At 33.9% G+C, this 27,549-nt stretch overlaps 1 long non-coding RNA gene across 1 annotated transcript; it reads right to left on the reverse strand.

The window, feature by feature from the left end:
• Nucleotides 1–20,179: 20,179 nt before the first annotated feature.
• On the reverse strand, nt 20,180–26,078 carry LOC134680909 (uncharacterized). The gene is made up of 3 exons (XR_010100533.1): nt 25,728–26,078; nt 21,551–21,692; nt 20,180–20,402 (listed from the first exon to the last, which is right to left on the reverse strand). It is a non-coding gene; the product is annotated as an uncharacterized LOC134680909 (long non-coding RNA).
• Between the last annotated feature and the right edge of the window lie 1,471 nt (nt 26,079–27,549).

The following is a 27,549-nucleotide window of genomic DNA, read 5'->3' on the forward strand; positions in this document are numbered from 1 at the left end:
AAACACATGTTAAAGTTAGCCAAGGCCTTTACGGTAAAAATGACACCTTGTATGGACCAATGGCGTGCTCAGTTTTGACTCTAGGTTGAAAAGATCCAGGGTATGTATGGTCAATATTGGCGTCTGGCGATCCAAATTGGGGGTAGGGGTCGATTTAATATTTTCTTGGCTTACGTTCACATATTTCAGTATAAATAAAGACTCAGGCATGTATACGTAGTAGACACCCTAAGCATTAGTTTGAGCTATGATATACCTCAATGGCATGTCTGGGCGGTGCTGTGGGAAGATTTTTACTAAAATTGATATTTGCCTTTATGTTGGTTTTCTTGGTTTTTATGATGGTTTTTCGTGTTTTTCGCCTAATGATGCACCTATTTAATTTGTAAAATACATTTTAAAGTTAGCCAAGGCCTTTACGGTAAAAATGACACCTTGTATGGACCAATGACATGCTCAGTTTTGTCTCTAGGGTGAAAAGATCCGGGGTAGGTATGGTCAATATTGGCGTCTGGCAATCCAAATAGGAGGTAGGGGTCGATTAAATATTTTCTTGGCTTACGTTAACATATTTCAGTATAAATAAAGATTCAGGCATGTAGTAGACACCCTAAGCATTAGTTTGAGCTATAAAATACTTCAATGGCGTGTCTGGGCGGTGCTGGGGGAAGATTTTCACTATAATTGATATTTTGCCTTTATGTTGGTTTTCTTGGTTTTTATGATGGTTTTTCGCTTAATGAGACACCTATTTATGTTGGAAAACACATGTTAAAGTTAGCCAAGGCCTTTACGGTAAACATAACACATTGTATGGACCAATGGCATGCTCAGTTATGTCTCTAGGGTGAAAAGATCCAGGGTAGGTATGGTCAATATTGGCGTCTGGCGATCCAAATTGGGGGTAGGGGTCGATTACATATTTTCTTGGCTTACGTTCACATATTTCAGTATAAATAAAGATTCAGGCATGTAGTAGACACCCTAAGCATTAGTTTGAGCTATAATATACCTCAATGGCATGTCTGGGCGGTGCTGGGGGAAGATTTTCACTAAAATTGACATTTGCCTTTATGTTGGTTTTCTTGGTTTTTATGATGGTTTTTCATGTTTTTCGCCTAATGAGGCACCTATTTATGTAGGAAAACACATGTTAAAGTTAGCCAAGGCCTTTATGGTAAAAATGACACCTTGTATGGACCAATGGCGTGCTCAGTTTTGTCTCTAGGTTGAAAAGATCCAGGGTATGTATGGTCAATATTGGCGTCTGGCGATCCAAATTGGGGGTAGGGGTCGATTAAATATTTTCTTGGCTTACGTTCACATATTTCAGTATAAATAAAGATTCAGGCATGTAGTAGACACCCTAAGCATTAGTTTGAGCTATAAAATACCTCAATGGCATGTCTGGGCGGTGCTGGGGGAAAATTTTTACTAAAATTGATATTTGCCTTTATGTTGGTTTTCTTGGTTTTTATGATGGTTTTTCGTGTTTTTCGCCTAATGATGCACCTATTTAATTTGTAAAATACATTTTAAAGTTAGCCAAGGTCTTTACGGTGAAAATGACACCTTGTATGGACCAATGGCATGCTCAGTTTTGTCTCTAGGGTGAAAAGATCCGGGGTAGGTATGGTCAATATTGGCGTCTGGCGATCCAAATAGGGGGTAGGGGTCGATTAAATATTTTCATGGCTTACGTTCACATATTTCAGTATAAATAAAGATTCAGGCATGTATAAGACTACCTAAGCATTAGTTTGAGCTATAAAATACTTCAATGGCGTGTCTGGGCGGTGCTGGGGGAAGATTTTCACTATAATTGATATTTTGCCTTTATGTTGGTTTTCTTGGTTTTTATGATGGTTTTTCGCTTAATGAGACACCTATTTATGTTGGAAAACACATGTTAAAGTTAGCCAAGGCCTTTACGGTAAACATAACACATTGTATGGACCAATGGCATGCTCAGTTATGTCTCTAGGGTGAAAAGATCCAGGGTAGGTATGGTCAATATTGGCGTCTGGCGATCCAAATTGGGGGTAGGGGTCGATTACATATTTTCTTGGCTTACGTTCACATATTTCAGTATAAATAAAGATTCAGGCATGTAGTAGACACCCTAAGCATTAGTTTGAGCTATAATATACCTCAATGGCATGTCTGGGCGGTGCTGGGGGAAGATTTTCACTAAAATTGACATTTGCCTTTATGTTGGTTTTCTTGGTTTTTATGATGGTTTTTCATGTTTTTCGCCTAATGAGGCACCTATTTATGTAGGAAAACACATGTTAAAGTTAGCCAAGGCCTTTATGGTAAAAATGACACCTTGTATGGACCAATGGCGTGCTCAGTTTTGTCTCTAGGTTGAAAAGATCCAGGGTATGTATGGTCAATATTGGCGTCTGGCGATCCAAATTGGGGGTAGGGGTCGATTAAATATTTTCTTGGCTTACGTTCACATATTTCAGTATAAATAAAGATTCAGGCATGTAGTAGACACCCTAAGCATTAGTTTGAGCTATAAAATACCTCAATGGCATGTCTGGGCGGTGCTGGGGGAAAATTTTTACTAAAATTGATATTTGCCTTTATGTTGGTTTTCTTGGTTTTTATGATGGTTTTTCGTGTTTTTCGCCTAATGATGCACCTATTTAATTTGTAAAATACATTTTAAAGTTAGCCAAGGTCTTTACGGTGAAAATGACACCTTGTATGGACCAATGGCATGCTCAGTTTTGTCTCTAGGGTGAAAAGATCCGGGGTAGGTATGGTCAATATTGGCGTCTGGCGATCCAAATAGGGGGTAGGGGTCGATTAAATATTTTCATGGCTTACGTTCACATATTTCAGTATAAATAAAGATTCAGGCATGTATAAGACTACCTAAGCATTAGTTTGAGCTATGATATACCTCAATTGCGTGTCTGGGCGGTGCTGGGGGAAGATTTTCACTATAATTGACATTTGCCTTTATGTTGGTTTTCTTGGTTTTTATGATGGTTTTTCGTGTTTTCCGCTTAATGATGCACCTATTTAATTTGTAAAATACATTTTAAAGTTAGCCAAGGCCTTTACGGTAAAAATGACACCTTGTATGGACCAATGAAATGCTCAGTTTTGTCTCTAGGGTGAAAAGATCCGGGGTAGGTATGGTCAATATTGGCGTCTGGCGATCCAAATAGGGGGTAGGGGTCGATAAAATATTTTCTTGTCTTACGTTCACATATTTCAGTATAAATAAAGATTCAGGCATGTAGTAGACACCCTAAGCATTAGATTGAGCTATAAAATACCTTAATGGCATGTCTGGGCGGTGCTGGGGATGATTTTTACTATAATTGATATTTGCCTTTATGTTGGTTTTCTTGGTTTTTATGATGGTTTTTCGTGTTTTCCGATAAATAAGGCACATATTTATGTTGGAAAACACTCGTTAAAGTTAACCAAGGCATTAACGGTAAAAATGACAGCTTGTATGGACCAATGACATGCCCAGTTATGTCTCCAGGGTGAAAAGATCCGAGGTAGGTATGGTCAATATTGGCGTCTGGCGATCCAAATTGGGGGTAGGGGTCGATTAAATATTTTCTTGGCTTACGTTCACATATTTCAGTATAAATAAAGATTCAGGCATGTAGAAGACACCCTAAGCATTACTCTGAGCTATAAAATACCTCAATGGCATGTCTGGGCGGTGCTGGGGGAAGATTTTCACTATAATTGACATTTGCCTTCATGTTTGTTTTCTTGGTTTTTATGATGGTTTTTCGTGTTTTTCGCTTAATGAGGCACCTATTTATGTTGGAAAACACATGTTAAAGTTAGCCAAGGCCTTTACGGTAAAAATGACACCTTGTATGGACCAATGGCGTGCTCAGTTTTGTCTCTAGGTTGAAAAGATCCAGGGTATGTATGGTCAATATTGGCGTCTGGCGATCCAAATTGGGGGTAGGGGTCGATTAAATATTTTCTTGGCTTACGTTCACATATTTCAGTATAAATAAAGATTCAGGCATGTAGAAGACACCCTAAGCATTAGTCTGAGCTATAAAATACCTTAATGGCATGTCTGGGCGGTGCTGGGGGATGATTTTTACCATAATTGATATTTGCCTTTATGTTGGTTTTCTTGGTTTTTATGATGATTTTTCGTGTTTTCCGGTTAATAAGGCACCTATTTATGTTGGAAAACACTCGTTAAAGTTAACCAAGGCATTAACGGTAAAAATGACAGCTCGTATGGACCAATGACATGCCCAGTTATGTCTCCAGGGTGAAAAGATCCGAGGTAGGTATGGTCAATATTGGCGTCTGGCGATCCAAATTGGGGGTAGGGGTCGATTAAATATTTTCTTGGCTTACGTTCACATATTTCAGTATAAATAAAGATTCAGGCATGTAGAAGACACCCTAAGCATTAGTCTGAGCTATAAAATACCTCAATGGCATGTCTGGGCGGTGCTGGGGGAAGATTTTCACTATTATAATTGATATTTGCCTTTATGTTTGTTTTCTTGGTTTTTATGATGGTTTTTCGTGTTTTTCGCTTAATGAGGCACCTATTTATGTAGGAAAACACATGTTAAAGTTAGCCAAGGCCTTTACGGTAAAAATGACACCTTGTATGGACCAATGGCGTGCTCAGTTTTGTCTCTAGGTTGAAAAGATCCAGGGTATGTATGGTCAATATTGGCGTCTGGCGATCCAAATTGGGGGTAGGGGTCGATTTAATATTTTCTTGGCTTACGTTCACATATTTCAGTATAAATAAAGATTCAGGCATGTAGTAGACACCCTAAGCATTAGTTTGAGCTATGATATACCTAAATGGCATGTCTGGGCGGTGCTGGGGGAAGATTTTTACTAAAATTGATATTTGCCTTTATGTTGGTTTTTCGTGTTTTTCGCCTAATGATGCACCTATTTAATTTGTAAAATACATTTTAAAGTTAGCCAAGGCCTTTACGGTAAAAATGACACCTTGTATGGACCAATGACATGCTCAGTTTTGTCTCTAGGGTGAAAAGATCCGGGGTAGGTATGGTCAATATTGGCGTCTGGCAATCCAAATAGGAGGTAGGGGTCGATTAAATATTTTCTTGGCTTACGTTAACATATTTCAGTATAAATAAAGATTCAGGCATGTAGTAGACACCCTAAGCATTAGTTTGAGCTATAAAATACTTCAATGGCGTGTCTGGGCGGTGCTGGGGGAAGATTTTCACTATAATTGATATTTTGCCTTTATGTTGGTTTTCTTGGTTTTTATGATGGTTTTTCGCTTAATGAGACACCTATTTATGTTGGAAAACACATGTTAAAGTTAGCCAAGGCCTTTACGGTAAAAATAACACATTGTATGGACCAATGGCATGCTCAGTTTTGTCTCTAGGGTGAAAAGATCCAGGGTAAGTATGGTCAATATTAGCGTCTGGCGATCCAAATTGGGGGTAGGGGTCGATTACATATTTTCTTGGCTTACGTTCACATATTTCAGTATAAATAAAGATTCAGGCATGTAGTAGACACCCTAAGCATTAGTTTGAGCTATAATATACCTCAATGGCATGTCTGGGCGGTGCTGGGGGAAGATTTTCACTAAAATTGACATTTGGCTTTATGTTGGTTTTCTTGGTTTTTATGATGGTTTTTCATGTTTTTCGCCTAATCACTGGGGTAAAGCTGATGACCGTAACTGCATTCACGGTCATCCCAAGATGTCAGCTGAAAAATTAGGTCAGTTTTTTTATTGTCTGTTAAGGTGTTTCTACATCATTTTCTTTACAAAGCATACTTTGATACGATGTAAATTTATAAAAGATTCACACGGAAGTCACAAATCTCTACCGAGGAACGTGTATAAAACGGGAATTTGGATTTGAAAAATTCGCTAGGATGACCGTAAATCGTAATCGAGATGACCGTAACAGGATTAGCGATTCATAACAAGGCTGACCGTAATTGGTTAAAAGATGACCGTAAATTGTTAAGGATGACCGTAATTTATAAAGGATGACCGTAATTTATAAAGAATGACTAAATTTAAAGAATGACCGTCAATTGAAAGAAAATATCCATATTAGTATGCATTGTTTTTTGTTGAGTTTGTCGCAATAGGGGCTCGGTTAGTTCTTCTTAACTATTTGGCGTATTTTGAGTTTATATGAAAATGATAGCAATCGATGTTGTGAGTAGTTTTGATTTAAATGGACACTATAGACAATAGACACCTGCAAACAACAGGTGATTTTAACTGTGTAACTGAGTGAGCCGTATCAAATGAAACTCGTATGAACTTCAGATCATATATTTATTTTACAAACACTGATAGACAAATACTGTCACAGTAAAGAGGGTAGATTATATACTTGTTTTGTAGACTTTCGCAAATCATTCGACAGTGTAATTCATATAGGTCTTAAACTGAAGCTTATTAATATGAAAGTGGTACTGTATTTTATAATAGTATATCAGATATGTATAACACAGAGTTATTAGGCGGATTTAGGAGGGGGCAGGGGGCCTCGCCCCCCCCCCCCTTTTTGGAAAAGAAAATAGTTGCTTATATAGGGAATCACTGAAGCGTGACTGAAGCGGGCCCCCTCTTATGTTAGTCAGTGGGCCCCCACTAATGGAAATTCCTGGATCCGCCACTGTTACAATAGTCATATCCGCGCAAGCATGTGTTGGAGCTTCTCTCACTGACCCTTTTAGCATTAAATTAGGTGTAAGACAAGGAGACAACTTGAGTCCTTCATTATTTAAAATATTTATAAATGACTTCCCATCTTAGCTTGACTCCTGTCTGGATGCAGTTTCCCTGCACTCAGAGAAATTAAATTGTTTGATGTATGCGGATGATATTGTGATTAAGTCAACACCAGCCATAGGGCTTCAAAGTAGACTTGATCAGCTAGAAAAATATTGTGCTGACTGGTGCCTGAAAGTGAATATTAAAAAGACTAAAGTCATAATTTTTATAAAGGCTGGAAGGTGAATTTTCGACTGCAGGATAACTTGATTGACTGTGTCGCTCATTACAAATATTTAGGTGTTCACTTTACTGCATCTGGAAGTTTTCATCTAGCTAAAACTGATCTTTATAATAAGGATCTTAAGGCCTACTATACACTTAGAAAGGATTTTATCAATTTGTCTCCTGGAATAAAATCTTGTTTTCATATTTTTGATCATACCCTTAAACCAATTATGTTATATAATTCAGAGGTATGGGGAGGTTATAATGTATCTTGTAATAAATTACAGTCTTTCTTATTTAATCTTGAAAATATTTTTAAAAATCTTAAGTGTGAGAATCTCCATCTTTTTAAATTTATACTTGGTGTACACAAAAGGAGTGTAAATTTTGCTGTATTATCAGAACTGGGGCGTTTCCCCTTACATTATGATATTGTAAAGTCAATTCTAACATAACTTCTTGGTTCTCATTTGCTAAAAAAGTACATGTATTAGAAGTTTTTGAAATTTAACAAGAAGTAAAACATTTCGGACAATATAAATTTTTGAACATATCTAGCAAATTAATTCACACTAAATATATTAGCAATTGGTATGCTTGCCAAAATAAAGCTTCTGATGGAAAACTGTTTAATTATGTGAAATTAAAGCAGAATTTTGGTTATGAAAATTATCTTTCTTTAATTAAGGACTTTGATTTTAGAAGATCTATATGCAAATTACGTATTTCTGCTCATAAGCTTCAAATATTCCACGAAATGAAAGAATTTGCAAAAAAATGCTCCTTTGGCCGTGTTGACTAACTGTCAAAATTTTAAATCAAATAGAGATGCTCCCTTTGACTTTGTTTGCCAAAGAAATCCACTTTTTTCTATACTTGATAACTCAGCATACATTTATTTATTTTTTAAACTATGAAGACAATCAGGTCCTTAATGCTGTTGGTAAATTTATTAAAGTGAATATGAGTTAGTAATTGTATTGTTACTGTATGTAAAAAATGTTTGTATCTATGTATCTATGCAAATCAATATTCTGTTTTCTTATTCATGTATGCTATTGTTTCAGAAAAAGGGAGAAGGTTTGGGCCCATTAAAACGTTTAATCCCGCTGCAAATGTTTGCACCTGTCCTAAGTCAGGAATCTGATGTACAGTAGTTGTCGTTTGTTTATGTAATATATACGTGTTTCTCGTTTCTCGTTTTGTTTATATAGATTAGACCGTTGGTTTTCCCGTTTGAATGGTTTTACACTAGTAATTTTGGGGCCCTTTATAGCTTGTTGTTCGGTGTGAGCCAAGGCTCCGTGTTGAAGGCCGTACTTTAACCTATAATGGTTTAATTTTTAAATTGTTATTTGGATGGAGAGTTGTCTCATTGGCACTCACACCACATCTTCCTATATCTATGCTCTGTATGCCCCTTGTGGGCCCTTAATTTGAAATAAAATATGTTCTGTTCTGTTCTGTTCTGATCTATGTCTGTTTATTTTGCTATCTTCTGCATATTTAAAAAAGAATGCAATTCAAAAACCAGATAAGTTTTTTTTTCTCAAACAAAGACTTTACATAACTTTTACATATCTAAAGGTCCTGTCATGCTTTAAGGTTTATGTACCCTTCTGTAGCCATTTTTGTACGAATTTTTTTGTAAACATCAATTGTATCAAAACTACAGATATAAAGAATAATAGATACAGTCCATTTTAAACATATACTAGGGGGAAACTTGATGTAAAGCATTATTATTTTCTGTTGCATTGCATTTAGTAGATAAAGAGTACTTTGTGGCAAATAAACCAAGATTTTTATAGAAAATCCACAGCCTTTAATAAAGAGATTTTTGTTATAAAATTTGGAACATAGATTACTCACTTGCTTTTCTATGATGTGCTAGTGTTTATATTTTACAAAAAGTTCTAACCAACCTGTAAATTCCAAAATACCTCGTGCAGAGTAACTAAAGTGGAGCGCACCCTAAAAGGTGTACTTGATTTTGTCCATATTTTTATCTGTTCTAACCAATAACTACATTAATAAACTTGTGTTAAAGAAATCAATGCTAGCACTGCATGCAATAATCCTATATCTATCGGTCATCAAATTGCCAAATATGATAGAACAAGGATAAAGGCTGTGGATTCTTATATAAAATTTCCATACGTTTAGCATTGAAGCAACACAAGGGTACATAATCCTTAATACTTTCCTAGATGCATCAGTTTGTTTGTTCTCTTAAAAGATATGTGTGTGTAAAAACGGCCATATTTTTTCAATTCCCTCAGATGAACCTTTAACATTATGAATATCCGGTAATTGAGCCCATGTCTATGGTTCCAGAGGAGCAAAATAAAATCTTGATTTGTCTTGATATATATAAAAAAAAACAATTCTGTTTTCCGTTTATGCCATTTACAAGGCTCCCCTTTGAAATTCTCTATTTATACAAGACTATTTTAGGATCTATTTTGCTGGAGCACACCTTCCTAAAACTAAATGTTTGTGGACCAATATGATTGTCTATAGTGTGTATTAAAATGCTGTCTACATTAGATGAGGTGAACTTGCAAGTGGAAAAATGATAACACATGTACGTATCTGAAATTAAAAAAATCCAACATCTGCAATGGTAGTTGAAACGATATGACATAAATGGCTGTACATCCATTGCCTTTTTTAAAAAGCTGTATTAATTATATAAAATTAATAGGAATCTCAGAAATAAAAAATCTTTTGGCTTGTAGTTGGAAGCTACATATGACGAACCATGTATTTGAAGCACGTCTTATTTTTGTCTACCTTTATGATAATATCTTATAAATACGGCTTACACCAATACGATTATTTATTTGATACAAAAAAGGTAATACAAATACGGATATTTCTTAGAAATAACGGTTATACTATGAAAGTTACGGTCATCCTTTCGAAATTACGGTCATCATTTTACCAATTACGGTCATCCTTATTATATGTTACGGTCATCAAGAAAATATTTTAAAGATGATTTACGGTCATCTTAGCGAATTTTTCAAATCCAATTTCCCGTTCTACACACGTTCCTCGGTAGAGATTTGCGACTTCCGTGTGAATCTTTTATAAATTTACATCGTACCAATGTATGCTTTGTAAAGAAAATGATGTAGAAACACCTTAACAGACAATACAAATACTGACCTAATTTTTCGTCCGACATCTTGGGATGACCGTGAATGCAGTTACGGTCATCAGCTTTACCCCAGTGCTAATGAGGCACCTATTTATGTAGGAAAACACATGTTAAAGTTAGCCAAGGCCTTTACGGTAAAAATGACACCTTGTATGGACCAATGGCGTGCTCAGTTTTGTCTCTAGGTTGAAAAGATCAAGGGTATGTATGGTCAATATTGGCGTCTGGCGATCCAAATTGGGGGTAGGGGTCGATTACATATTTTCTTGGCTTACGTTCACATATTTCAGTATAAATAAAGATTCAGGCATGTAGAAGACACCCTAAGCATTACTCTGAGCTATAAAATACCTCAATGGCATGTCTGGGCGGTGCTGGGGGAAGATTTTCACTATAATTGACATTTGCCTTTATGTTTGTTTTCTTGGTTTTTATGATGGTTTTTCGTGTTTTTCGCTTAATGAGGCACCTATTTATGTTGGAAAACACATGTTAAAGTTAGCCAAGGCCTTTACGGTAAAAATGACACCTTGTATGGACCAATGAAATGCTCAGTTTTGTCTCTAGGGTGAAAAGATCCGGGGTAGGTATGGTCAATATTGGCGTCTGGCGATCCAAATAGGGGGTAGGGGTCGATAAAATATTTTCTTGTCTTACGTTCACATATTTCAGTATAAATAAAGATTCAGGCATGTAGTAGACACCCTAAGCATTAGATTGAGCTATAAAATACCTTAATGGCATGTCTGGGCGGTGCTGGGGATGATTTTTACTATAATTGATATTTGCCTTTATGTTGGTTTTCTTGGTTTTTATGATGGTTTTTCGTGTTTTCCGATAAATAAGGCACATATTTATGTTGGAAAACACTCGTTAAAGTTAACCAAGGCATTAACGGTAAAAATGACAGCTCGTATGGACCAATGACATGCCCAGTTATGTCTCCAGGGTGAAAAGATCCGAGGTAGGTATGGTCAATATTGGCGTCTGGCGATCCAAATTGGGGGTAGGGGTCGATTAAATATTTTCTTGGCTTACGTTCACATATTTCAGTATAAATAAAGATTCAGGCATGTAGAAGACACCCTAAGCATTACTCTGAGCTATAAAATACCTCAATGGCATGTCTGGGCGGTGCTGGGGGAAGATTTTCACTATAATTGACATTTGCCCTTATGTTTGTTTTCTTGGTTTTTATGATGGTTTTTCGTGTTTTTCGCTTAATGAGGCACCTATTTATGTTGGAAAACACATGTTAAAGTTAGCCAAGGCCTTTACGGTAAAAATGACACCTTGTATGGACCAATGGCATGCTCAGTTTTGTCTCTACGGTGAAAGGATCCGGAGTAGGTATGGTCAATATTGGCGTCTGGCGATCCAAATAGGGGGTAGGGGTCGATTAAATATTTTCTTGGCTTACGTTCACATATTTCAGTATAAGTAAAGATTCAGGCATGTATAAGACTACCTAAGCATTAGTTTGAGCTATGATATACCTCAATTGCATGTCTGGGCGGTGCTGGGGGAAGATTTTCACTATAATTGACATTTGCCTTTATGTTGGTTTTCTTGGTTTTTATGATGGTTTTTCGTGTTTTCCGCTTAATGATGCACCTATTTATGTAGGAAAATACATTTTAAAGTTCGCCAAGGCCTTTACGGTAAAAATGACACCTTGTATGGACCAATGAAATGCTCTGTTTTGTCTCTGGGGTGAAAAGATCCGGGGTAGGTATAGTCAATATTGGCGTCTGGCGATCCAAATAGGGGGTAAGGGTCGATAAAATATTTTCTTGGCTTACGTTCACATATTTCAGTATAAATAAAGATTCAGGCATGTAGTAGACACCCTATGCATTAGTTTGAGCTATAAAATACCTTAATGGCATGTCTGGGCGGTGCTGGGGGATGATTTTTACTATAATTGATATTTGCCTTTATGTTGGTTTTCTTGGTTTTTATGATGGTTTTTCGTGTTTTCCGCTTTATGATGCACCTATTTAATTTGTTAAATACATTTTAAAGTTAGCCAAGGCCTTTACGGTAAAACTGACAACTTGTATGGACCAATGAAATGCTCAGTTTTGTCTCTAGGGTGAAAAGATCCGGGGTAGGTATGGTCAATATTGGCGTCTGGCGATCCAAATAGGGGGTAGGGGTCGATAAAATATTTTCTTGGCTTACGTTCACATATTTCAGTATAAATAAAGATTCAGGCATGTAGTAGACACCCTATGCATTAGTTTGAGCTATAATATACCTCAATGGCATGTCTGAACGGTGCTGGGGGAAGATTTTCACTATAATTGATATTTGCCTTCATGTTGGTTTTCTTGGTTTTTATTATGTTTTTTCGTGTTTTCCGCTTAATAAGGCACCTATTTATGTTGGAAAACACACGTTCAAGTTAGACAAGGCCTTTACGGTAAAAATGACACCTTGTTTAGACCAATGACATGCTCAGTTTTGTCTCTAGGGTGAAAAGATCCGGGGTAGGTATGGTCAATATTGGCGTCTGGCGATCCAAATTGGGGGTAGGGGTCGATTAAATATTTTCTTGGCTTACGTTCACATATTTTAGTATAAATAAAAATTCAGGCATATAGTAGAAACCCTTAGCATTAGTTTGAAATATAATATACCTCAATGGCATGTCTGGGCGGTGCTGAGGGAAGATTTTCACTATAATTGAGATTTCCCTTTATGTTGGTTTTCTTGGCTTTTTTGATGGTTTTTCGTGTTTTACGCATAATGAGGCACCTATTTATGTTGGAAAACACATGTTAAAGTTAGACAAGGACTTTACGGTAAAAATGACACCTTGTATCGACCAATGACATGCTCAGCTTTGTCTCTAGGGTGAAAAGATCCGGGGTAGGTATGGTCAATATAGGCGTCTGACTATCCAAATTGGGGGTAGGGGTCGATTAAATATTTTCTTGGCTTACGTTCACATATTTCAGTATAAATAAAGATTCAGGCATGTAGTAGACACCCTAAGCATTAGTTTGAGCTATAATATACCTCAACGGCATGTCTGGGCGGTGCTGGGGGATAATTTTCACTATAATTGATATTTGCCTTTATGTTGATTTTTTAGGCTTTTATGATGGTTTTTCGTGTTTTCCGCTTAATGAGGCACCTATTTAAGTTGGAAAACACAAGTTAAAGTAAGACAAGGACTTTACGGTAAAAATGACACCTTGTATAGACCAATGACATGCTCAGTTTGGTCTCTAGGGTGAAAAGATCCGGGGTAGGTATGGTCAATATTGGCGTCTGGCTATCCAAATTGGGAGTAGGGGTCGATTAAATACATTTTTGGCTTACGTTCACATATTTCAGTATAAATAAAGATTTAGGCATGTAGTAGACACCCTAAGCATTAGTTTGAGCTATAATATATCTCAATGGCATGTCTGGGCGGTGCTGGGGGAAGATTTTCACTATAATATATTTGCCTTTGTCTTGGTTTTCTTGGCTTTTATGATGGTTTTTCGTGTTTCTCGCTTAATAAGGCACCTATTTATGTTGGAAAACACATGTTAATGTTAGCCGATGCCTTTACGGTAAAAATGACACCTTGTATAGACCAATGACATGCTCAATTCGGTCTCTAGGGTCAAAAGATCCGGGTTAGGTATGGTCAATATTGGCGTCTAGCTATCCAAATTGGGGTTAGGGGTCGATTAAATATTTTCTTGGCTGACGTTCATATATTTCAGTATAAATAAAGATTCAGGCATGTAGTAGACACCCTAAGCATTAGTTTGAGCTATAATATACCTCAATGGCATGTCTGGGCGGTGCTGGGGGAAGATTTTCACTATAATTTGGATCACGCCTCTATTGTGCTCTTTCCAATAAAATATTGAATTGAATTGAATTGAATTGAATTGAATTGAAAATAATTGATATTTGCCTTTATGTTGATTTTCTAGGCTTTTATGATGGTTTTTCGTGTTTCGAATCCATAATTCGGATATGTACGGACTTTCATCCATGTGAACCTAGAGTAATGTTAATTCAATTCATCAGGATATTTCAAAACTTTTGTCACTTATGAGATTTACTACTACTATAAGTTGTCATTAAAGGCTAATACACCAAATTTAAATCCAATAAAACCAGATTTTAATTATTTTATTATATGGCTATAAATTATTCGCCATGTCATTTGGTAAAAACAAAGGAAATTATTTTTGTTAAAATATTTTATTTATTGCGGCAAAAATTACGAGAGTTGATTATAAGGCTTAGACTAGCGTCAATGTACCTTAATATATTTAATTTTTATTTTCTTCTTGTTTTCGGTGTATTTGGTCTCTTCTTTTTTTTTTGGGGGGGGGGGCATATTTGTTTGTTATGACCTTATTGAAAATGTAGACTTATGAAAATTATCCAGTGTATGCAAAAGAACTTAGTGGCAATAAAGCATAATCTGGATTGGTCCAGACTTTTATCTCCGGTCCAATGTAAATTAAAAAAAATTGTAATTTTTCGCTCCGGATATTTCCGGACTTGTACCACCGGTCTGAGGGAATTTAATGAGATTTTCAACAAAAATCCGGAAATATCCGGACTTTCAAACCCGGTAAAAGGTAAACCAACAAAGTTATTACTATAACCACTCCGTATAATTACACTCTTTTTTTACCAGTCTGAGAGAACTTGAGATTACCACCCATAATGCAGTTATGTCCGGATATTCAACGGAGGTCATAGGGAATATTGCGAAATGATTATCATATCACTTCCGATATTCAGGACCGAATGTTTAGGCAGTCTAAGTACGCTTATTGAGATTTCTTTCTTAAACTCGTATTTGTCTTGGCATTAATCTTGGTCAAATAAAAACCTGCAAAATTGCTTTTATACCACTCCGGATATTTCCGGACTTCTTTATCCGGTCGGAGGGAATTATTGAGATTTCCACCAATAATACGTATACGTCTGGACTTTCGTCCTCAATCAAAGGGGAACAAACGACATTGTGTTAGTAGTTTACCACTCTGATTATTTCCAGACTTCTTTCATCGATCTGAAGAAATCAATTGAAATGTCCACCCATGATCCGGTCATATCTGAATATTTATTGGAAGTGAAAGGAAATCTAGCAAAATTGTTATTGTACTACTCCGGACTACTTTCGCTAGTCTGAAGGAACTTATTGAGATATACATAGGTAATCCGTATATTTCCGGACTTTCGTTCATGGTCAAAGATAGAGAAAACGACGAAATAGTCATTATACCACTTCTTTCGTCGGTCCGAATCAACTTATTTGGATTTCAATCCATAATCCGGATATGTCCGGACTTTCATCCATCGGAACTTAGAGTAATGTTAATTCAATTCACCAGGATACTTCAAAGCTTCTGTCACTATTGAGATTTACTACTACCATAAGTTGCCATTAAAGGCTAATACACCAAATTTAAATCCAATCAAACCAGAGTTTAATTATTTTATTATATGGCTATAAATGTTTCGCCATGTCATTTGGTAAAAACAAAGGAAATTATTTTTGATAAAATATTTTATTTATTGCGGCAAAAATTACGAGAGGTGATTATAAGGCTTAGACTAGCGTCCATGTACCTTAATATATTTTATTTTTATTTTCTTCTTGTTTTCGGTGTATTTGGTCTCTTCTTTTTTTTTTTGGGGGGGGGGGCATATTTGTTTTTTATGACCTTATTGAAAATGTAGACTTATGAAAATTATCCAGTGTATGCAAAAGAACTTAGTGGCAATAAAGCATAATCTGGATTGGTCCAGACCTTTATCTCCGGTCCAATGGAAATTAACAAATTTTGTAATTTTTCGCTCCGGATATTTCCGGACTTGTACCACCGGTCTGAGGGAATTTAATGAGATTTTCACAAAAAATCCGGAAATATCCGGACTTTCAAACCCGGTAAAAGGTAAACCAACAAAGTTATTACTATAACCACTCCGTATAATTACACTCTTTTTTTACCAGTCTGAGGGAACTTGAGATTACCACCCATAATGCAGTTATGTCCGGATATTCCACGGAGGTCATAGGGAATATTGCGAAATGATTATCATATCACTTCCGATATTCAGGACCGAATATTTAGGCAGTCTAAGTACACTTATTGAGATTTCTTTCTTAAACTCGTATTTGTCTTGGCATTAATCTTGGTCAAATAAAAACCTGCAAAATTGCTTTTATACCACTCCGGATATTTCCGGACTCCTTTATCCGGTCGGAGGGAATTATTGAGATTTACACCTATAATACGTATACGTCTGGACTTTCGTCCTCATTCAAAGGGGAACAAACGAAATTGTGTTAGTAGTTTACCACTCTGATTATTTCCAGACTTCTTTCATCGATCTGAAGAAATCAATTGAAATTTCCACCCATGATCCGGTCATATCTGAATATTTATTGGAAGTGAAAGGAAATCTAGCAAAATTGTTATTGTACTACTCCGGACTACTTTCGCTGGTCTGAAGAAACTTATTGAGATATACATAGGTAATCCGTATATTTCCGGACTTTCGTTCATGGTCAGAGATAGAGAAAACGACGAAATAGTCATTATACCACTTCTTTCGTCGGTCCGAATCAACTTATTGGGATTTCAATCCATAATCCGGATATGTCCGGACTTTCATCCATCGGAACCTAGAGTAATGTTAATTCAATTCACCAGGATACTTCAAAACTTCTGTCACTATTGAGATTTACTAAAATTATAAGTACCATAAGTTGTCATTAAAGGCTAATACACACAATCTGAATCCAATCAAACCAGAGTTTAATTATTTCATTATATGGCTATAAATGTTTCGCCATGTCATTTGATAAAAACAAAGGAAATAATTTTTATGAAATATTTTATTTATTGCTGCAAAAATTACGAGAGGTGAATATAAGGCTTGGACTATCGTCCATGTACCTGAATATAAATTTTCCAAGGTAACACCAATGACGTCGATTTATGACGTCAAGGTTAATTTACTTTTTTCCCCCATTTTTGCCTCGTTTTCGGTGTATTTGTTGTCTTGTTGTTTGGTTAGGGTCACTCCTACATGCAAGAATCGTTTCTTACTATAAATCACTCGAACGTCAGCCAAAAACAATTTAAATCGATCCTACCCGACATTTATTACCTCCCGTAGTAGATTTTCATGTTTTTGTGTGTAATGTTAGTATTGTATTGATATAATTATAGATATATGATGAAAATGAAATGAGCGAACATTGAAGTGATGTTTGGCCTAACTAAAATTGTAAAGTTCTTGATTTTTTGAAAACGCGCCAAAAACAATTTTTAATCAATCCTACCTTAATATTTCACACATATAGTACAGTAAAGGGTGTACAACTCAACTACTTGTACATTTTATTTTTTAAGGTATGGTTGTTACTAATTAATTCATCATTTAAGATCATATGTTATATTTTTATATAAAAAATGTTTAAGACATCTTTTATGACAAAAGTAATATAATAAACAAAACCGAGCGTCATTAATATATTGTTTGTAGAATTATTTATATTGAAACATTTTAAACTGATTGTCGTCATCCTTTTCTTTTATGTATTTGTTTTATATAAGGCGTTCTGTGAAACATTTGGGTTGAAATGTGTTGCAGGTGGCAATACTATTATCTTATTAGATTTAAGGTGTTTAAACAACTATTTTGGGGGGGAGAATAAAATGTCCACTAAAAGAACATGCGTAAGGTTTGAGCCAAGCTGACATGGTGACCATCAGTCTGATCTTTCCGTTCATAAACAACCATAAAACTCATGATGTCATCTATAATTCATTGCTCAACGTTTCAACTGGGTCTACACAATAAACAGGATGAACGTTAATTGTGATCTAAACACATGCGCTTATTATTACTGTGGTAAGAATATTTTAGATTTTTTTTAAATAATACCATATCTATTTTCCGTTCAAATCTGCACCCATTATTTGCTACTATTTCCCGAAAACAATGTTTCATAACAGAAAAAAAATGATTTACAATTAATTCAAGCAAAGAATAACACATTTTAACAGGATGAACGTTAATTGTGATCTGAACACCTGCGCTTATCAATTACTGTGGTAAGAATATTTCAGATTTTAAAAAAATAATACCATATCTTTTTTCAGTACAAATCTGCACCCATCAGTCATTTGCTACTTTTTCCCGAAAACATGTTTTACAACAGAAGAAAAAATAATTTACAATTAAATCAAGCAAAGACTATACAGCTCAAATTAACCCGTTTTAACTATTTTTAAGTTGTATATTTTATAATTTATATTAAACTATAATATTAAGATTATATATATATGTACAGGTCATATCAACGCACAGTTTTTCTGCGGTCTGTCATTTATTTAGATTTAAACCAATCATCTTGGTGGATTCGGTTATATTTTTCGTCTTCGATCGTCCTGAAAATGAATGAAATATTGGCCACTGCACGTTAAAGTATCAAAACTGAATTAATAGTTCGACTCCGGTCAAATGTGACCAATTGAATTGTTATTTTAATCACTACGGATATGTCCAGATTTCTTTTAACGGTCTGTTAGAGAACGTATTGAGATGTCCATCCATTGTCCAGACATGTTTTAACACCAGAAAAAGGAAACCACCGAAAAATTTAGATGCCATCAAGGCAACGATATTTCTCCACACAAGACAGTTATATTTAAGGATCGAACAATTATTTGAAACTTTGTACACAGTAAAATGTTTGAAAAGTACGACAACTTTATGTCATGAATATTCTGAACGTTGACAAATTTCAAACGAGTAGCAATTCCTTATAATGAAACCCTGTCATTGAGAAATTAATAACTACAATAAATTGTTTTATTTCTCAGAATACAAATTGCTGTTTTCAACTACAAAGAGAGTTCCAAATTAATCAAATTGTGAAAAAAAAAGACGTGGTAGGAGTGATAACGCTTTACAATAGTCCAAATGACACATAAATTACTATATTATAATTTATGTTAGTATGTTCTGGACCATATGAGTATTTGGACCGTACGCGTACGGTATGAACCGTATGTGTACTTTTTTCAAAATACTCGTGGGGTCTGGACCGTGTGTGTACTTTTTCAAAATACTCCTACGGTCTGGCTAATTTTAACCAAGTTCACTGATTAGACTAAAATATATATTACAGATCAAGATAACAAAAATTTTATTATGGAAATAAATTAAGTAATAAAAAAATAAGGATTCATATAGACAATTAAATAAATACTTAATTTCAATTAAAATCCAATGTTCACTTATTCATCTTATTCATGTAATTGTAATAAAATTGATTTTTAAAATCCAATAAAAGATATGTTCCAGCTTGAACTAGACCGTACAAGTATACGCATAAGTGGCGCATACGGTCCGGACCGTACGCGTATTTTCCAAATACTCATATGGTCACGAGTATACGCATACGGTCCGGACCATACGCGTATTGTCCAAATACTCATGGTCTGGATCAAATTTATTACTTTTTTATTAATGATTTTCAGTAATGACTGATAAATTTGTAGGGGGATATTGAACATGCAATTATCGCAGCATACTGTTGGTTAAAAGGAAGTAATTAAATATAATTTCATCTAGTTTTAGTGGAAACAACATAATGAACATGGTAAGCGGAGAGTTTGGCGCCCGCTAACATGTTTAACACCGTCGCATTCTGTATGTATGGATATGAACTAAGTTAGGAACCTGTTGTTCAGTGTCGTTTGTTGCTAACTTGCTAAGTCACATATTTGCTTTTTGGTTTATTGTTTTGTGTATAACTCTGATTAGTTTTTCTCGATTAAATTGTTTAACATTTGTCATTGATGGACCTTTTATTATAGCTGATAAGTGGTACACGCTTTGATCATTGCTGAACTTTTGTTCTTAATTTTAGCGTTTTGTAAAGAGTTTTCTCATTAGCAATCTTACCCCATCACTTTATATATAAAGCCTTTTTATGACGTAACAATTGGAAATTTGAAGAAGAAAAAAAAACAAGAATATTACGTATCATTAACATGATTTAATCAAAAGACAAACGGATGAAATTAAATGAAATATAGGCCATGCTTTCCCAAAAAGGTTCCGTCCTCACTACAACTTTGGATCATGTGCATGAGGGTCTGTTGAGCCGTACCCAGTACTCCATTTCAGATCCGTAGGCTGGATTCTGCCAGGATTTTTGGCCAAGTCGCCTTTAGATACCTTTAAAGGGTTTTGTCACTGCTGAATTAGAAATATAAAAATGTACACTCAATAAATAAGAATGAATCAATGCATGCAATTCCCTTTTCTCAAACACCTATTTTGAACAAACAAATAAAATGTGATTTGAAGGTTTAGCATTACGACATGCACTTTAATATGTGACATAAGTATTTAGTCACAGGACAAAAAGTCACAGGACAAAAAGTCACAGGACATAAAGTCACAAATTTGGTAGGACAAAAAGTCACAGGACAAAAAGTCACAAATAATCTGTTCACAATTGTTTGAATACATAAGAGAAATATCTTGAAATATTTACTTTTTAATACATATATTTATATTAAAGTTTAGGAAGTGTGTCATTATATTTGAAAAATGAAGATTTATTTAATTTTAATCATGCAAAAGAAAGATTTCTTGGCACCATGAAGCCATTTAAGTGCCAAGCCACTTTGACATTTTGTTTTTTTAACAATTATTTGATCATCTTAGATATGTTTTTGAAAAAATTTGTTAACAAAGTTGGTTTATATACAATAGTTCAAGAAAAATACAAAAATAATTTTGTAAAAATAAAAAAAATTTATTCAAAGAAAATAATCAGAAAAAATGAATTGTGACTTTTTGTCCTGTGACTTTTTGTCCGTGACTTTTTGTCTGTGACTTTTTGTCCTGTGACTTTCTGTCCTACATTCAAGTATTTTACCTACCATTTTTTTTGGAAGATACGGAAGATCGTCAGAAAATTTCAATGACTTTCGGTTTTGGAACTCATTTTCTATTGTACCAGTATTAGGTTCAGTTGAAACAGATATATGTAAATCAGTCAATATTTAGTCTAGATACTTTTTTTAATCAATATGAAACAAAGGTCTGTGAATTCGTTCTTGTTAACCCGACAATGAATTGAAGATTGTATTGGCATCAAGATAAAAAAAAATATATTTCGGTATTCTTAAACTGTAACAAGTATCTATCATAGGTCGCTGTTATCAAATTATTTTTGGTCAAGTGCGTGTTTGCTATTTTGTGTTTTTGCTGACTGGGACGATGGTTCGAGGAGAAATGTCGCGTAACATCAGTAGTATGACATAACCATATAACGTTTTTGTATGTATATTTTTCTATTTCATGATAAATCAAAATATATTTTTGTAAATAATTACCTTTCACAAAATGCTTCTCTGCATATTAATGTCATAGGAAACGTGCTCCTATTCAGGACATTCAGATGTTAAATCTTTGGTGAAGGATTCCTGAGTGCACTAAGGACTATACAATGCCACTCTTGAAGGACTAGAAGGAGTGCTGTAATATGTATTATTTTTACATATGATATTAAATGCATAAATTTCAAATTGTATCGGAAAATAATCATAAATAAACAAGATATTCAACATTATTTAGACACGTGTCCGTTTTTCTTTGATATGCCGAAAATCGATGAACCGTCTGACACGTGCCTGTTACATTTTGTTATTAAGATCATGCTGTTAATTATATTTATAAACCATTTATTTGTAAACATCGCATATCTGCTAGCTGTTTGAATATAATACTGATCGATTTTAAAATATTGAGAGACATCTGAGATTTTGTAATATGTTTGATAAACAAGTAATTGAAGATGAATATCATTTTATTTTAGTATGTGAAAAGAATAATGAACTTCAAAAGAAATTTATCAAACCATATTATTTGAGAAAACCTTCAAATTTTGAACTCATACAACTACTATCTTTTCATAATGTTAAGGAACTTAACAATTTAGGGAATTTTTCTGGCATTAGGAATGCTTAATGTGTTATGTTTAAAATACTCTGCTGTACTGTTATGGGTATACTTACTTATATGAATTTTTGACTAATTGTTTAAATGTTAATATATTTCACTGATGTAATTGAATATTTGTAATATTTATAATTCTATGAGCTGTATTGCTGACGAATAAAAGATTATAAATCTAAACCGGAAATAAATCTCAGCTTGATTTGACATCTTAGCTTTATCCGTTAATTAATCCCAGCTTCAACATGCGTGATTTATGACAACTTATTGTTTGATGTGTAAATATTGACACCTCTTTTTAAAAGATTTGATGTTAAAAACAACAAATGTATATACATGTACTTGTTGATATGAAAAGTATGATCTTTTTAAAAATTTTAATTTCTATTTTTCAAAATAAGATTTTCTAACTGAATGTCGTGTTTTCTTTTCAATCCTATTTTCAAAGGAAACCAACAACTTTTATACAAAAATACTGCCCCAACCCTCTTTCCACAAAAAAAAAAGGATTTGTTTGTCATTTTTTTTTTTATATATAATCATTAATAAACCGCAATTGCATATTGTAAAAATTAAAGAGGTGATTGTTGGTTACTAAACGTCGTGTCATACATGCTTAGGACAATTATAATAAAGATTAATTGACAAAAGAATAAAGTGAAATGTTAGAAAAAATAACGATAGAGAACTATAGAAATGATGATCTGACATCTGTGATTTAAAATATTAAGTAGACCAATTTCAAAGAAACAAGACCATTTAAAAAAGTTAACGAAATTATTGTAATATAGCGTAATCAATTAAATTCTTATAATGAATAAAATATTACCAGAGACATATAATACAATTTGTAGTATATGTCTCTGATATTACTATTACCCCCCCCCCCCTTTCTGACTTCAAGGTTCTTGATACGCCCTTGTTATTTTTTCGGTATATTTTTTATACGTGTTAATCGATATTCTTTCTCATTTTCATGTTATAAGATAACTGTTCCAGACCGTATGAGGATTTGGACCGTACACGTACGGTCTGGACCGTATGCGTACTTTTTCAAAATTCTCATACGGTCGGACCGTACGCATACGGTCGGACCGTACGCGTACGGTCTGGCTAATTATAAGAAGTTGGTCAAGTTCATAAGATACAAATGCATATACCATGTATAACAGATCAACATAACTTAACTTAATTGTAATTGAAGTAAAAAATATATTTTAACTATCTTAAAAATTTACGCTAATTAATTCCGTTAATCTCGTGTATTTAGCATGCGATCTGTAATACATTAATTAAATCATGATCACTGAAATCGAAGATATAGGAAATAAACATAATGTGGGAGGATATTTTTAAAAATATTTTAGCAACTTTACAAAAATGCAAATGCAACGGAACATGCATGAACTGCAAACGTGTAAATAAAAAATAATAGTACGTTATACTTGTGGTAGCAAGTGTCACCTTGGGCGAGAGTACCAAAATAGGATTCAGATACAATTAAACAAATATTGGATTTCAATTACTCGTTAATTCATTTTATTTATCTTATTGAAGTAATATTAATTTGTAAAACGAAAAAGAAAGAATGTGATATGTATTTGTTTAGATTAAACCCATATGATCAAATGACACTATTGTTTGCTCGTACTGGACCATACGCGTATACTCATACGGTCCGATCGTTCGCGTATGGTCGGACCGTACGAGTATACGTATACGGTCCGGACCGTACGCGTACGGTCCAAATACTCATATGGTCTGGAACATGACCACTTAAACATTTACCGGCTTTCTTGTATATGTAGAATTGCTCTATACTATAGTGTACTACTTTCCAGACACCTCGAATCGGACGGCATAACAGTTACTAAGTGGTTACTCTATTTTGTAAAAAAGAAAGACTTCCTTAATTGGATTGGATGTTGAACAGAAAAAGAAGCATGCATATAAATATATTACATATCTAAAACTTGCAAAACACAAAAAAATATACTTCCTTTAATATTCGAACGACCAAAAGACGAGATATATATATATATATGTCACAGTATGGCCTTTAACGATGTACAAAACCAATACCATTTAGTAAGCTTTAAAGAAATGGCATTCTATGCGGCCCTTACTATGAAGGGCGTTTAAAAATAAATTTAGTGGCAAAGAACGTATTTGAAGAAGAAGAAAAACGTGTCCGCTTTCATACTCCAAATCTCTCATAAAAAGGAAAAAAGATCGTACCTAAACATAATTTCTTTCGAAAGATTACAGGTAAATGTTAAATTCGATTACACAGTGTCCGTGTAATTTTGTTTGTTACCAGACTTTACCTGACATTATACAATCTTACATAATAATACCTATGTGATAATAGTATTAATGAGGATATTTGTCAATTGCAATATACAGTAATAAATAACAACCATGTCAAAACTTATTTTGTTAAAGAGTTAATGAAATGATTGTTACATAACATAATTAATCAAATCGTTAGAATGAATTATATCTTAGACTTAATCGAAAATTAGAAAAAGTTCCCTTATAACTTAAATGAGGACCCAAAAAAACTAGAAAGTAAAGCAGAAAGTCACAGGACAAAAAGTCACAATTCATTTTTTCTGATATTTTCTTTGAATAAAAAACGCCTATTTCTACAAAAATATTTTAGTATTTTTCTTGAACTATTGTAAATAAACCAACTTATTAACAAAATTTATCAAAAGCATATCAAACATGATGAAATGATATTTAAAAAAAAACAAAATGTCAAAGTGGCTTCAGTTGGCACTTAATTTTGCATTAATAAATTTAAATAAATTAAATAATTTTTCAAGTATAATGACACATTTTCTAAACTTTATTATGAATATATGTATTAAAAAGTAATCATTTCAAGATAATTCTCTTACATATTCAAACAATTGTCAACAGATTATTTGTGACTTTTGTCCTGTGACTGTTAGGTGATTTTTTGTCCTGTGACTTTCTGTCCGTTTACCAAAAAATAGATAGGGCTCTCTGATCTGTTTTTGGAATTGTGATCTATTATAGATAAGAACTGTCACAAACGGCTCAAAAGGGTATAATCAATTCAAGTAAATGATAGCTAAAATACATATATGTATAGGAACATAGTCCCCTATGACTTTTTTCAAAGAGCTTTTAGGACTATAGGACATGATTTTTTTACTAAGGACATGTATGTGCCTTTAGCCTTTTTCAAACAATCGTATATTCGGAAAGTCATAGGAATCGTCTCATTAATCAAATCGACTCTTAGATGTAATTTCAATTTAACAAAGATGAAAACTTAATCGTTCTATTCTATAACATCAAATAAAAGATGAAAAAGGGTTTCAGTCAAGAGTGAGACTCCTTCCTAAAAATGGGAACTCTACATACTTCATACAATGCTATTCTTAAATCTGTCCCGAAGTCAAACTATTATTTGTTTTAAATTTCTTACGAAAATGATCTTAAATTAAAATATATTTTTTTTATTTTGATCAATTATAACTGTTAAAACAAAAACAACTTGAAGAACCAAAATATAAGTACCGTATTCTATCTTTGTTTTCTCGTTGACGATATTCCATTACCAATCTTCTTTTTGCTGGATGAAAGAAATACTGTCGCTCTGTCGAAGTTCAATTGCAAAACTACATATGACAGTACTTTTTTAACCAAAGCATTTTGATTAAACCAATCAAAATACCTACATTGAAAGACTTGTTCCCTGTCCTTTAAAGGATATTTGAGATACCCGGTACGGTATATTAGAGATAGAGGACCAGCCTATTGTATTTCTGCATGGTTTTGAATTCTAGATATCATGTGTTATTATATTATTTCTCACTGAACCTACATTTACTAGAAGTATTTTAAAATTATAAGCGAATTAAAACTGAAAAATACCGTATTCTGTCATAATAAATAAATTGAAGTGCAATCAGCAAAAGGTTCTGTTTGCAACATGTTTGTCGCGTTTATGTTACATTATTTATCAAATAGCACTAACGATATTTTTTCTATTATTTATTTATGCTTCATAGGTTTGAAGGCTGTACAGATATGATATACATGTATATACAAGTTTAAACAACGTTCGGACCTATGATATTGCTTTGGATTTTGTTTTACACATGTGCATGCAAAACAAATTTCTTGGTAGAGGTGTCTAAATACAGCACAAATAACGTTTTTAAAAGACCGAACAGTGAACAAGTATATTTTGACAAAACGCATTTGACTGACAGGATGAACAAAGGATGTTAATCCTATGTTCAGTATTTTAGTACTTGATTCAATATAGTAACACTTTTTTCGTAATTTTTTGTTGTAAAACTTGTACTTTATTATATCAAGATTTGTTTGCTTTTGTTTTTGTGAGGGCGAGAAAAAGTAAACTTGAAGTAGTTGAAAACCATACAGGTACATACACATGTCCGACTTTTTTTTAATATGTCGGAATTATATGCCATAATATAGAAAGCAAAAAATAACCAATTAATCAACTGCCATGGACATAGTTTTGTTTTGTAATTCCAAAATGTTTTTAATCAAAATATAAATAAAATAGATAATTTGCTTCGGTTTAAAACATATGCGGCATGGGCTTTGCTCATTGTTGGGCGCCGTACGGTGACCTATAGTTGTTAATTTCTGTGTCATGTTTGTCTCTTGTGGACAGTTGTCTCATTGGCAATCATACCACATCGTCTTTTTTTATATGTGTCTGTGTGTGGAACAAAAATACAGGAACCAAAACAATTTGGAAAGTGGAACTTCTTATTGTCCTTTTATTTAGCTGATCATCAAACGTCTTTAAATTTTGCTCATAGGAATCTTTACTCTACAATCATTTACGGTACCAACGAAACAAACACAGAAATAGGACAAGTAGCTCCTCATAACATATCATTTCCCTTGTGTAACTCTGTTAACTTATATAATAAATATTTGTTCAGATTTCTCATGCCTCATGCGTAGGCCTCAAAATATTTATGTACGATACATTGACCACTGTTATACTACTAGTTCCAATCTATATAGAATTCTTATAAATAGCAAACGGCGAAAATCCAATTTCAAACAAAAAGAAATATATATTAATATCAAATGGAATGAAGTTAGGTGATATCTAATCGCCATCGTGGCGGGTTGAGCATACGTTTACGACTTTTCCTTCCATAGACATGTAGGTTGAAAAATCACAAATGTTCATGTAAAATTGTAACCAATTAGATAATTGGTTATTTGGATACATTTCCATGTCTTCATATGAATTGGTAAAACAGTTAACAGTAAATAAGTAATTTTTATTATAGTGACATGTGTAATATATCAGTTCAGTAAAGTTCAAAATATATATTACATACAC

Source organism: Mytilus trossulus, chromosome 8 (genome assembly GCF_036588685.1).
Source record: "Mytilus trossulus isolate FHL-02 chromosome 8, PNRI_Mtr1.1.1.hap1, whole genome shotgun sequence".
In the NCBI taxonomy this organism is placed as follows: Eukaryota; Metazoa; Mollusca; class Bivalvia; order Mytilida; family Mytilidae; genus Mytilus; species Mytilus trossulus.